Below are 11,748 nucleotides of genomic sequence, written 5' to 3'. Positions count from 1 at the left end.
CATCATCTTTCAGCAGAGAGGTAAATCCCGCTGAGTCTCTCGTGAGAAGTGAATCACGTTCTCTCACACGATTGGTTGAATATACTGGCTGTAGCATTGTTTTCGGAGAAGCCAGTATTTCAACTTAGCATGTTCCCTAAATCTCTGATAAAATATTATGATAATTTTATGCTTTAGTACAGTAAATATATTACATATTGCACCTTTAATTGAAGATTCATAAGATTATGCTGTAAAATTGAGGTTTTAAGTGATAACATCCAAATATTTTCGGAGAAACAATGCAAAGATTTAAAGTAAAACATTGTTTTGTTTTTTGTTTTACACCTATTTAAAAGGTAGCATTTTTAATAAATATCAGAAATTGTGAAAATGTAATATACTCCCCCTTGATTAGTATTAAAGTCTCCCAAAAATAAAGGCAAACCCATTAAAACAGTTGTAAACATTCAAATGTATTTTTTGCCTCAAACATGCTCAAAACATTTTCAAAGTTAACAATGAATTAACACAATCTTTCTGCATTCATGTCCAATACACATATTACACATATGTAAACATCTACATACAAGTCCAAAACTTTCTCAGTGCAACAACCTTAATTTATATAAAAAAGGGTCTCCTGGAATACAAAACTTTAATACAAAAATGTTGCTTAGAAAATATAACACTCTTGTATCTAAGACAATATTTTAAGTTGTAGTGTAAAAAAACAACTTTAATAAGAAAAAATAGGAAAATTCTAAAAGTCTAATAAGTTAACAAATAATTTAGTGCACTAGTCCTTGTGCACGAGTGTTTGAGTGTGATGCATAGAAGTACTTATGCATGGCTTGCACCCACCTACACCAGACGCGATAAAAGCAAATCACTCCCATTATAATCAATGATGCGTCACGTCTGGCATAGACAAGATGTTAAGATGCGTCTCAATCAGCTTCCTAGTTCAGGGCATTGATCAAAGCTGTCCTAATCGAAAAATCACTCCATTGCACTGAAACGTTCACTGCCAAAAATTCTTAGAATGCACTGAAAAACCAGGGCGCATCGTTGCTTACTATGTTCCCTTAATGGAAATGTCATCAGTTCTTCTGAGGTCTCAAGTCATTAGACAATGAGCGCATGTGTAAATATATTGTCAAAGCCTTATTTTCTCTTTAAATAGAATGATCATTCATCCAAAATGTTCATGAACATGTAACAATCTTTAAATATTAGAGTTGTTAGAAAAAGATTAAAATTACACTCCTTTGTATATTTATTTATTTGTCATTTATCTTTCATAAAAACACTACTTTTTAATATCCACACTGAAAATGCACAATAGTGTCATTTATACAGCAATGTTGCTAATTAATACCAGCAGCGTTTGAAAGCACAACCTCGTAATCGTGTCGCAAGTAATTAAGTCATAGTGTCCCAATGCTCAGTGGATCAGTACCCGTGTCAGTGCCCGAATTCATGTTCAAGAGATAGGGAGCTAGGGAGCTGATTGAGACACACTGTTACTTATTTCATAATATAAATGTCTGAGGCATATCCGTATCTTTGCACCATTTTAGCTTGTCCATGTTTAGGCAGAGCTTCTCCAGGTATCTCTGGAGCTCCAGGAGGTATAGGTAGTTGGAGGTGATGGGAAAGGATGTTTCAGCTTTGTACACTAGGGTCTCAGGGTTGGGCAGGGGACAGCCCTGTGAGTTTGCCAGTCCCTCTAGTGTGCTGAGAAGAGTGTCCAAGTCTATTTGTACCTGCCGCAAGTGCTGGGCTGGGGGCACCCACAGCCTCAACTGTAGGTTGCTCAGGTGTTCAAAGACAGAAGTGAGACCATCAATGGGGTGTCGTTGTCAGGGCCAAAGTCAATCTCTGGAGACATCTGGAAGTGCTGGAGAGTCAGATTTAAAGTGAGGAATGGGCTTGAATTTACTAATAATTTTTTTGTTTAGAATAGGCTACTTTAATTTCCCTATGTGTGCATAAGTTTCTTTGTCCACAAAAAAAAAAAAAAAAAGGTTAGTAAATCGGTGGTCAAAAATAAGAATGGTTTCAGAAATAAGTTTCAGGCTAGTTGACAGAACCACCACATGCTCTATCAGGCCAATCCTGCATTTTCATGAAATCTTAAATTTGCCAATCCTCTAAATGTTTTTATGGCTTTCAAACTTTTTGTGATGTATTGGACATTTGTTGCTAATGTTGCTGATTTAAACTGATAACCAAGGTAACATTACTGTAGATGAGGTGTCGTTGAAATTGCAATAATTTAATGACGTCCTAATTTTTAAGACTTTAATAATAGATTGGAAATTACATCATTTTGTATTAAATGGATTCTTTTTGTTTTTGTAGAAAACTTAGCACTTAATAATAATAAAAAAAGGCTAAATATTATTCCTGGCACATATACAAACAAAAAATATATTGCTAAAAATAAAACTTGACTTTTTTTTTTGTTTTTGTTTTTTGGTGGTGGTGAGGCCAGTGAAAATGTTGGCAGGGCAAATAAAAATCTGAACCAATGTCAAATGCTCCTAAAACTGAATAATAAAGGAATACTCAGGGTTGGAGAGTAATGGAACACTGCATAAGATATTTAGGTTTTTCAGAGAATGTATTTTTAACATGTGTATTTCGTCTTGCTGTACTGGCAGATTCTTTTTAGTCAAAACAAGTAAAAATCTACCAGTGCTGCATAAGTAATCCAAAGTATTTAGATTACATTACTGACCTTGAGTAATCTAACGGAATGTTACAAATTACATTTTACAGTATGTATTCTGTAATCTGTAGTCAAAGTCTATCTAGCATGTCAGTCCACTGTCGGCCATCTTTGGAATGCTCCCGAGAGGCTATTTCCAGTCATGCCAGTGCAGCTCCTATCTACTTGAATGGGGAAAGACCGAAATCTCAAAAATGGTTGGTCAAGATTACAATCAAAGAGCATATTTTAAATCAGCAGTAAAATCTGACAATACTGGTATCACAAATTGTGCTTCTTTACCTCATGTCACGCTAAAAAACACAATTTTCCTGGCTTGTATGGCTAATGCGCATCCATGTTCTCGAGTTGATTGACAGGCGATGTCTGTATCTAAAAGGCGATTGGCTATTTTCCCTGTAAGGCGGGAATTCCTTTCTACATCCATTGACTGCTGGGTGCAAGAGCTTCTTGTTTGTGCATTCCAATTTCTCCTATTCATTTAAATTGAAGTGGCCCATCTCTGCTAAATAGTCTCTGTCTGTAGTGCAACACATTTTAAAAGTAATCCTCCCAACCCTGGGAATACTTTAAGATATCCTACATCTACTTTAACCATTAAATGCCCCAAAAGAGAACTTTTTGCCCAATAAATGATCTTAGCTCTTATTATGTTTTCCAAACAATGAAATTTCAGGAGATTTTACACTCACAAAGCACTTTATTAGGAACACCTTTACACCTACTTATTCATGCGATTATCTAATCAGCCTGATGAAACAGTCCATTTTCTTACATGTACTGAAGATGCAGTGCAGTGCAGGTAATATTTGCCTATGATGTTAACAGCAATGCTTCCTGTTTTACATAACTGTACATCAATGGGATAGTTCTACTGCTGTACAGACCAGTCAGAATGACTCATAACTGTGATGTGCTGTTTTCTTCAAACTATACCTCTTCCGAGAATACCCTAACTAATTTTTTTGGCATTGTTCAGAATAAGTCAGAACTTGCTTGGTTAAATAGAGCTACATGCTGTATGCTCCTTACCTCATCTTTGATTTTTTTAATTCGGCTCACGGTGGTTCGGGCTATGAACCGAATCATGTCCACTGTGTCTGTTGGTCGGCTGACAGTAATGGCCACCAGGGATGCCAATAAGATGGAGCAGAAGATCAGGGAAAATTGCATCTTTCTGTAAAGGAGTAAATCGTATCGTAAATTTATATTAATGCTTGTTTTGGAGTATCCAAGTTTTCCCAAAAACGTCAGTTTCTGTATTTTATGTTGTTCTTAATTCAAAACCTTAATGAACTTAATTCTATGAAGAAAACAACAACAACAACACACACACAAAAAAAACTCTGAAATCAGTACATTTAGTTATTTAGTTGAATACTAGACAAAAATGAAAATTGAAGGATCAAAATTTCATATCAGTCTCTCTATATATGTCATGTTGTAATATTTGATGCCTATGTATACATGAGTGTGTGTGTGTGTGTGTGTGTGTGTGTGTGAATGAGTGAGTGCTTACCTCTGGTGTGTTGATGTGCACATTGAAAATCTCAAGCAGGAATCTTCCTTTTTATAGCAGTTAGTGATTGACTCATTGGCCCAGTGAATCACCCTCTGCCGGTCTGATCTGGTTCCCATGTTGTCCACCATGGGCTTGAAGCCCTTAGAAGACCCCTTTCACAAGTTCTTGTCCAAGACAACATACCTAGGGACTCCAGGTAAGGACACATTGTGTAACGATAGGTTAATACTGTACTTTAACATGACAAACAGGTTAATACATTACAAAAGCCCAATGTTTATACGTGTTAGAGGGAGTTATTCTCACTTTTTTGGCTATATGTTTATGCACAGACCTTTACAGAGTGTCACCTGTGTTTTTCGTGACATGGTTTGGAGTCTCACTTGAAAGGGTATTTAAATCCTTAACTTATGGGGCTGGGTCATCAATACATTACATTTAATGGGTATCATACTTTTCTAAACACAGTCTAAACACTGGTAAGAAAAAGAATAAAAGAATATCAAAAGTCTTGTACACTGAAACATCATGGTGTTCACATTTTGTTTTTTTATAAGGACAAAATAGAGTCTGACAGCCAGAATGTTAATTGTAAATTTGCAGAATATTAAGTTTAAAGTGTACATCAGCACAAAAAGAGTGGTCTGTAATTTAATTAATTGATAAACTTATTATTAACTAATAAATGCTGTTCCTTGAGCAGTGAATTAGCAAAACAATTGCATGAAAAGAATGCATCTGGATATTACTGAGTCTTTAAAGTGGGGCTAATCAGTTTGTATTATACATCACATTATAGATAAAGTTAAAGTTAGTCAGCATGTTATGTTGTATTCTGTATTCACACACTCCATTTTAATTAATTTATTTCTTAAGATGTATTGATCCACTGCTTGTCCCTATAAAACCCTTGCTTTATATGAATCTGTTTGAGAAAATATTGTAAGCACATTGTGTTGTAACCTTGGCGGTAAGAAAATCAAAAATTTGAGAGAAAATAGTGACAAATAATTACTTTTATTGTTGTATAAACTGTTTTGTGACTAACACACACACAAATCAAAACAGTGAAAATTGGCACACCAACAGCTGGCTTTTATGAGCATAATATCTGCTGGAATGTGGTGTTTGTGACTGTATATCATTACATGCAGACTTTATAATTTAGCAGATAATGTTTCATTTTTATATTACACAAGTTTTTTTTCATCACTGTAAACACTTTTATCACCAGTACATTTTTTTGGTTTGACACAAAGATCTGGAAAGACAATGGTCTGCTGGGTGAAAGACAAAAATTGCAGAAGTATTTTATGGATTTTCAGAATGAAACTGATTTGAAGGCTGGAATACTTTTAAATTCCTTTGAGTGGTCTGAAGTATGTGTGCATGTTCATGTGTGTTTCCTGTGTGTGTGTGTGTGTGTGTGTGTGTTGAAACATGCACTCCCTGTATGTATACTTTGTACGTGTATGCGAATAAGTGTGTGTGTGTGTGTCTGAGATGTAATTCCCTGAGGCTTTCGCTGTAAGTTCCTGGAAATGACATGTGTTGGATTTCATTAATTTCACATTCCTTGCTATAGCTGAATGTTGTTTTTTCTAGGGATCAGCACAGACTAGAACTTGTATGCAGTATTTATTTTTTTTAACAAAAAGAAACAATGTGCATGCAGCATGAATTTTTTATTTAAAAGTAACTTTTTTATAGATGGTGTAAAAACTTTTTTTAAGATCTTTGGATGAAATTGTTTGAATTCAATTATTTCATCAGTACTTTGGATGAATAGAAAAACAATGGTGATTGATTCATTTTTTTTTTAAAACATAAAAGTAGTTTTAACTGTCTCTGTTGTTTGCATATTAATTTAATGCTGCTTTATTGTTAGGAATGATCTGGCAGTAATAGACTTAATAGCAGTAAACTTGTTGACTTTAAAGAAATAGTTCACCCAAAGATTTCTTCTGCGGAACACAAACGAAGATTTAACAAGAATATTTCAGCTCTGTAGGTCCATATAATTAAATTGAATGGTGACCGAAATTTTGAAGCTATAAATGTACATAAAGGCAGTGTAAAAGTAATCCATATGACTCCAGTGGCTAAATCCAATCTTTAGAAGCAATATGATAGGTGTGGGGATCAGTATTGAAAAATTAAAAGTCCTTTTATACTATAAATCTCCACTTTCACTTTCACATTCTTCTTCATGCATATCGCCACCTACTGGGCTGGTAGGAGAATTTATAGTAAAAAAAGGACTTAAATATTGATCTGTTTTTGAACCATGCTAATCATATCACTTCTGAATATATGGATTTAACCACTGGTATTTTATGGATTACTTTTACACTGCCTTTATATCCTTTTTGGAGCTTCAACATTTTTGTTCCCATTCACTTGCATTGTGAGGACCAACATAGCTGAAATATTCTTTGAAAAATCATTGTGTTCAGCAGAAGAAATTCATACACATCTGGAATGGCATGAGGGTGAGTAAATTATGAGAGAATTTTCAGTTTTTGGATGAACTATTCCTTTAATTGTCAGAGCAATGCAGGTCAGGCTTCCAAGTGATTAATTTGGTCATCTCCGACAAAAAACAGTGACTCGACAATTTTGGGTCATTTCCAACACTGTTACCGTAAACCCTAACCGCGATAAATGTACTTGATTTTTCTTTGAGCCACCTATAGGCTTATTGTCATGAATGTTTACGAGCAGTTATAACATGCTGCTGTGTTACAGATTGTTTTGTCTTTAGTCAAAAAGTCAAATTTCTTTAGTTACTACTGAACAAATAATTTGATGAGTTAGTCCTAATTCATCCCAGCACTTGCACACCAATAGGCATACTCACATAGACTCACAAACACACCATGTGTTGGAGTCTGTGTGCGATAATGAGGGTTTGAGGTCCAGGATGGACTCTTTGTTTTCACTTCCTGCTAGACCGTTTGGCACGTTGTACCCTCAAACTGTTTGTCCATTTGATTGCACATTAATCACACTCCATTGAGATTCAGTAATTTGTAAGAGATGGAAGCAAATGGATGTGCAGACAGAGATGATAAATTGTGTTGGACCTGAAATACAAAACATTGTGCATGTTTGCACATACATATTTGCAACAATTAAAGGAATATTCCGGGTTCAAAACAAGTTAAGCTCAATTGACAGCATTTGTGGCATAATGGTGATTACCACAAAAAATAATTTCGATTCGTCCCTCCTTTTCTAAGTTGCAGTGAAGCACTTACAATGGAAGTGAATGGGGCTTAAAGGCAGAAATGGGAAATTTATAATTTTATAAAAGCACTTTAATTATTCTGTTAAAATGCATGTATTATTTGAACTGTGTTTAATTTGTCATTTTTACAGTCATTTCAGGGTTTTAGGGTTTTTGACATGTCAAGACAACAAAGTTGTAAAATTGGATATCTTTACACAGTAAAGGTTAGTAAGTGATTTTATAACACTAAAATCATGTTAACATGCATATTGTTTACGTCTTGTGGCTTTACTTTTTGAAAAAGAGAGGAAAGTCAAAATTATTTTTTGTGGTAATCAACATTATGCCACAAATGCTGTCAATTGAGCTTAACTTGTACTGAACCTGGAACATTCCTTTAAGTGTTATTTGGATGTTTGTTGTGTCTGGATGTATTTTCAGTTGTTGTGAATGAATGTGTGTGTTTAACTTTGGCTGACATTTGACAACAATGGATTACTGCTGGTAATAAGGCACTCTGCTCTTCTCGTAAACTAACAGTTCTAAAATCCTCTGCTTGATGTTTTTTTGTTTTGTTTTTTTATTGTGGCGCATATTCATTTCCTGTACTTTTTTCCAATTTACTGTCAGAGGTTAGTTTAATCCCAGATCCAATCCTACTGAAAACAAGAGACTGGCACAGATATATAGTATCATTCATGGAAGCCTGAGCATTTTAAACATCTGTCACAGCTTACTTTGGTCATCATTGCTGTGCATATAACCCGCCAGAGCATGAGCCAGCAAAAACAGTGGGAAACAGTCATTTCCTGTATTTAATAGCCTGCTAGATAATATTTAATAAGATTGACAATTGCAGAATCATCAGAAAGTTATTCACATAAAATCCACGTATGCATGTTTTCTCCTCTGGTTTTTCTACCACATGAAGTGTTTACTGTGTTGATCATTGTCATCAGACAAAAATGGTTACAAAATCACTGAGAAATGTTACATAAATTTTTTTATTTCCATCTGTTTATAATTATGTGGTAGACATAAAAACATTTCCACAGAAATCTCCATGTGTGCAGAGCTCAGGCTATAGACTACATTGATCTGAGATCATTCAGATTGGCTTCTAACTGGCTTTTGTCCCAAATGAACATGAGGGAGGGTCCTGTCTGGAAATCATGTGCTGCGTGATCACAGCAGGATATGTGGAACTCTCCAAATATGTAAATATTTCTGTGTGAGATTGTGATGAGACTGTGTGAGAAGTGTTAAACTTTTATTCTCCTAGCAGGAGTGCAGATAAAAGTGTCTTCAGAACTTAGCTTACATAACGTCCCCAAAGGGAGGTTTGTACTCATACTTGTGGAACATTGTCCTGTTGGTAATGTAATTGATGTAATGTAATTCAGAGCACAATTCATCTAAAATTCACTCACTGAGCACTTTATCAGGAACACTATGGTTCTAATAAAGTGCCCGACGTGGTCTGCTGCTGTTGTAGCCCATCTGACTCCAGGTTTCTATGTGTTGTGCATCCTGAGATGCTATTCTGCTCACTACAATTGTACACTGAGTTACCGTAGACTGTGTCACCTCAAACGAGTCTGGCCATTCTTCGTTGACTTCTCTCATCAACAAGGCGTTTCTATCCACAGAATTGTCGCTCACTGGATTTTTTTTGTTTGTTTTTGGCACCATTCTGAGTAAACTCTAGAGAATATTGTGCATGAAAATCCTAGAAGATCAGCAGTTACAGAAATATTCAAACCAGCCCATTCTGATGGTTGATGTGAACAGCAGCTAAAATAACGTTCTGATATATGCCTGAAAGTGGACACATAAAATAAAGAATAAATTAACTGTAACACTGTTTTGGAACAGTATTGTGAAAAAGTCCTATAGAAGATAAATTGAATTGAATTGCACTTAAACATTTAAGTTTTCCTGGGACTTTAACATACACATTTATGCAAAAATTCCTGACATTTCAAGAGAGATGTATTTACATCAAGAATGTTTTTTTTCTGTAACAAGTTTGTAAACCGAGCAATGGAGGAGTCAGGAGGCAGCGAACTGTCAATGTGAGTATTTTATTACTTTTCAGCGCCATTCACAAAAACTTAAAAAGGGCTCTTGGTGGCCACATAAACACACAAACGAGTCGTAACTGTAACAGATGCAGGAACAGTCTTTCTCTTGTCTCTCTGCATACCGCTGCGTCCATCTGCCTTTTCAGGTCTCCCTCCGCCATCACTTTAACAAGACACAGGTGTTAGAGATAATGACAGCCCAGGTGACGAGCCTAACCACTCTCCCTCTCCCGCAGACAGATAGACGACCATGCCTCCATCTCCACATACCCCCACCGCCCGACATCCGGCCTGCCAAACTTAAATTTGAGACGTTCCTGAAATTCTCCTGTGTTAGTTGACCCAAAGTGTGGAGTTTTGCTCTAAGATCAAGAACATATTGAAGTTTATTTTTTCTGTTTGAAGGTCCCTCCTCCCAAGCTTCTCATGTGACATCAAGCACGCTGTGTGGCCGATGCCCATACAGCAGCTAGAATGGGGAAAATCTTGTGGAGGCTTGTGGGACCTCTCGCAATGCAAATAACAGGAAATCGAGCCATTTATCCCAATTCCTAGCATCCTGGTGTACAAACTTACGAATCATATTTTTTAATGTTTTATTAAATCATTCCACCAACCCATCCATTTGTGGGTGGAAAACACTGGTGCGAATCGATTTAATACCTAACAATTCGTACAGTTCACATAGTGTTCGTGACATAAGTGTAGTGCCTTGATCAGTGAGTATTTATTTTGGAATCTCTGCTCGGGAGATAATTCTGAACAGTGCCTCCACAACACTGCGTGCTGAGATGTTGCGCAGGGGCACTGCTTCCAGATATCGTGTTGCATAGTCCACCAGAACTAGTACAAAGCGATGCCCACGTGCGGTCCGTTCTAATGGCCCGACTTGGTCCATGCCAGTTCTTTGAAAGGGGACTCGATTAGCAGTAGAGGGCACAATGGCGCTTTTGGTTTGGCCGCTGAATTCACCAACTGACATTTACGGCACGCCACCCACCACTTGCGAATGTCCCAGTGAATGCCTCGCCAAAAAAAACAGGCCATTATTATTATAATGTATAATGTATATATAATTATGTATTATATATAAACCTAGATGGCCAGCCATTGGATTATAGTGAGCCGCCTGGAAGAGGATTTCCTGATGGCTCTTCGGTGCTAATAATTGGGTTGTATTTTCTTTTGTTTTTTGTGTCCTGTGTCACTCGATACAACTGATCTTTTATAATTGAAAAACGTTTATGTGAGTGCAAAGTCAGGCTGGAGCTGTTGACCATCGATGACTCTCACTTGGTCAAACTCGTGTTTGAGGGACTTGTCACGTGACTGCTCTAGAGGGAAATCCTCCTCGGGGAACCACCTGAGGACTGGAGGAGTTCTCTTGCATCATTTTGAAGTGGAGCAGACGTAGACGGCCCTGACACCACCTCTCCAGCCATGGCATCACTCGTCACACACAGCGACATTTTACAGGACACATCCACACATCTTTCCCTTATTAAATTCTTAAAATCAGGCAAATTTGTTCCCAAATCAGTGGATGGGTGAGGTGGGAATTAACCGTGGCCTGTACTTTATACTTTTTTCCCCTGAATAGTATCTCAGTGGTAACCACCGGATATTATGTGAATATCCCCGTGCGCACACCATGCCCAACGCCCATCTTGCACCAAGTGTTGGTGAATAGACGTTTGAGAACAGCCTGAATCCAAAGCTTGATATGTATCCCCTTTTAGACTCACCGGTGTATGATATGCCCCTGCCCGATTGGGAGCGGCCTGCGGAGCGTCAGGGATCCGGACCAGCGACCCCACCTCCATCACCGAACACCGATCCTGGCAGTGCCTGGCTTCCTTGCAGCTCCAACAGACCGGCCCAGGCTTCCCTACTGTGCTCGTGGGGGCGGCCTTGCCAACCTGGGGGGGAGAGCAGAGGGAGACAGGAGAAGTGGGGAACACAAAGGAAAAGACCCCCTTGGTCGGGGAAGGGGTTTGAGTGGGGTTCCTCCCCACCTCCGAGGAGCCGGAACAGGACGGAAAGGGGAGGGGGGAGGGGGGGGGGGTGAGATGCAGGGGAGAGAGAAGGAAGAGTCTCTGGATCAATGGCTCCCGGAAACGCCGTCATGTCGTCCTCGGCCAGCTGGACAGCCTCCTCCAGCAGTGCCAGGCAGTGGCACTGGACCCACTCTGCC

General features: G+C 37.8%; 1 pseudogene; it reads right to left on the bottom strand.

Annotated features, from left to right (window-relative positions):
- Window positions 1–472: 472 nt before the first annotated feature.
- LOC127434842 (uncharacterized) lies at window positions 473–6,114 on the bottom strand (annotated as a pseudogene).
- Between the last annotated feature and the right edge of the window lie 5,634 nt (window positions 6,115–11,748).

The sequence above is a fragment of the Myxocyprinus asiaticus genome, chromosome 45, assembly GCF_019703515.2.
Source record: "Myxocyprinus asiaticus isolate MX2 ecotype Aquarium Trade chromosome 45, UBuf_Myxa_2, whole genome shotgun sequence".
NCBI lineage: Eukaryota > Metazoa > Chordata > Actinopteri > Cypriniformes > Catostomidae > Myxocyprinus > Myxocyprinus asiaticus.
Note: the sequence above shows the minus strand (reverse complement) of the source record. Positions and strands in the feature narration are given on the sequence as shown.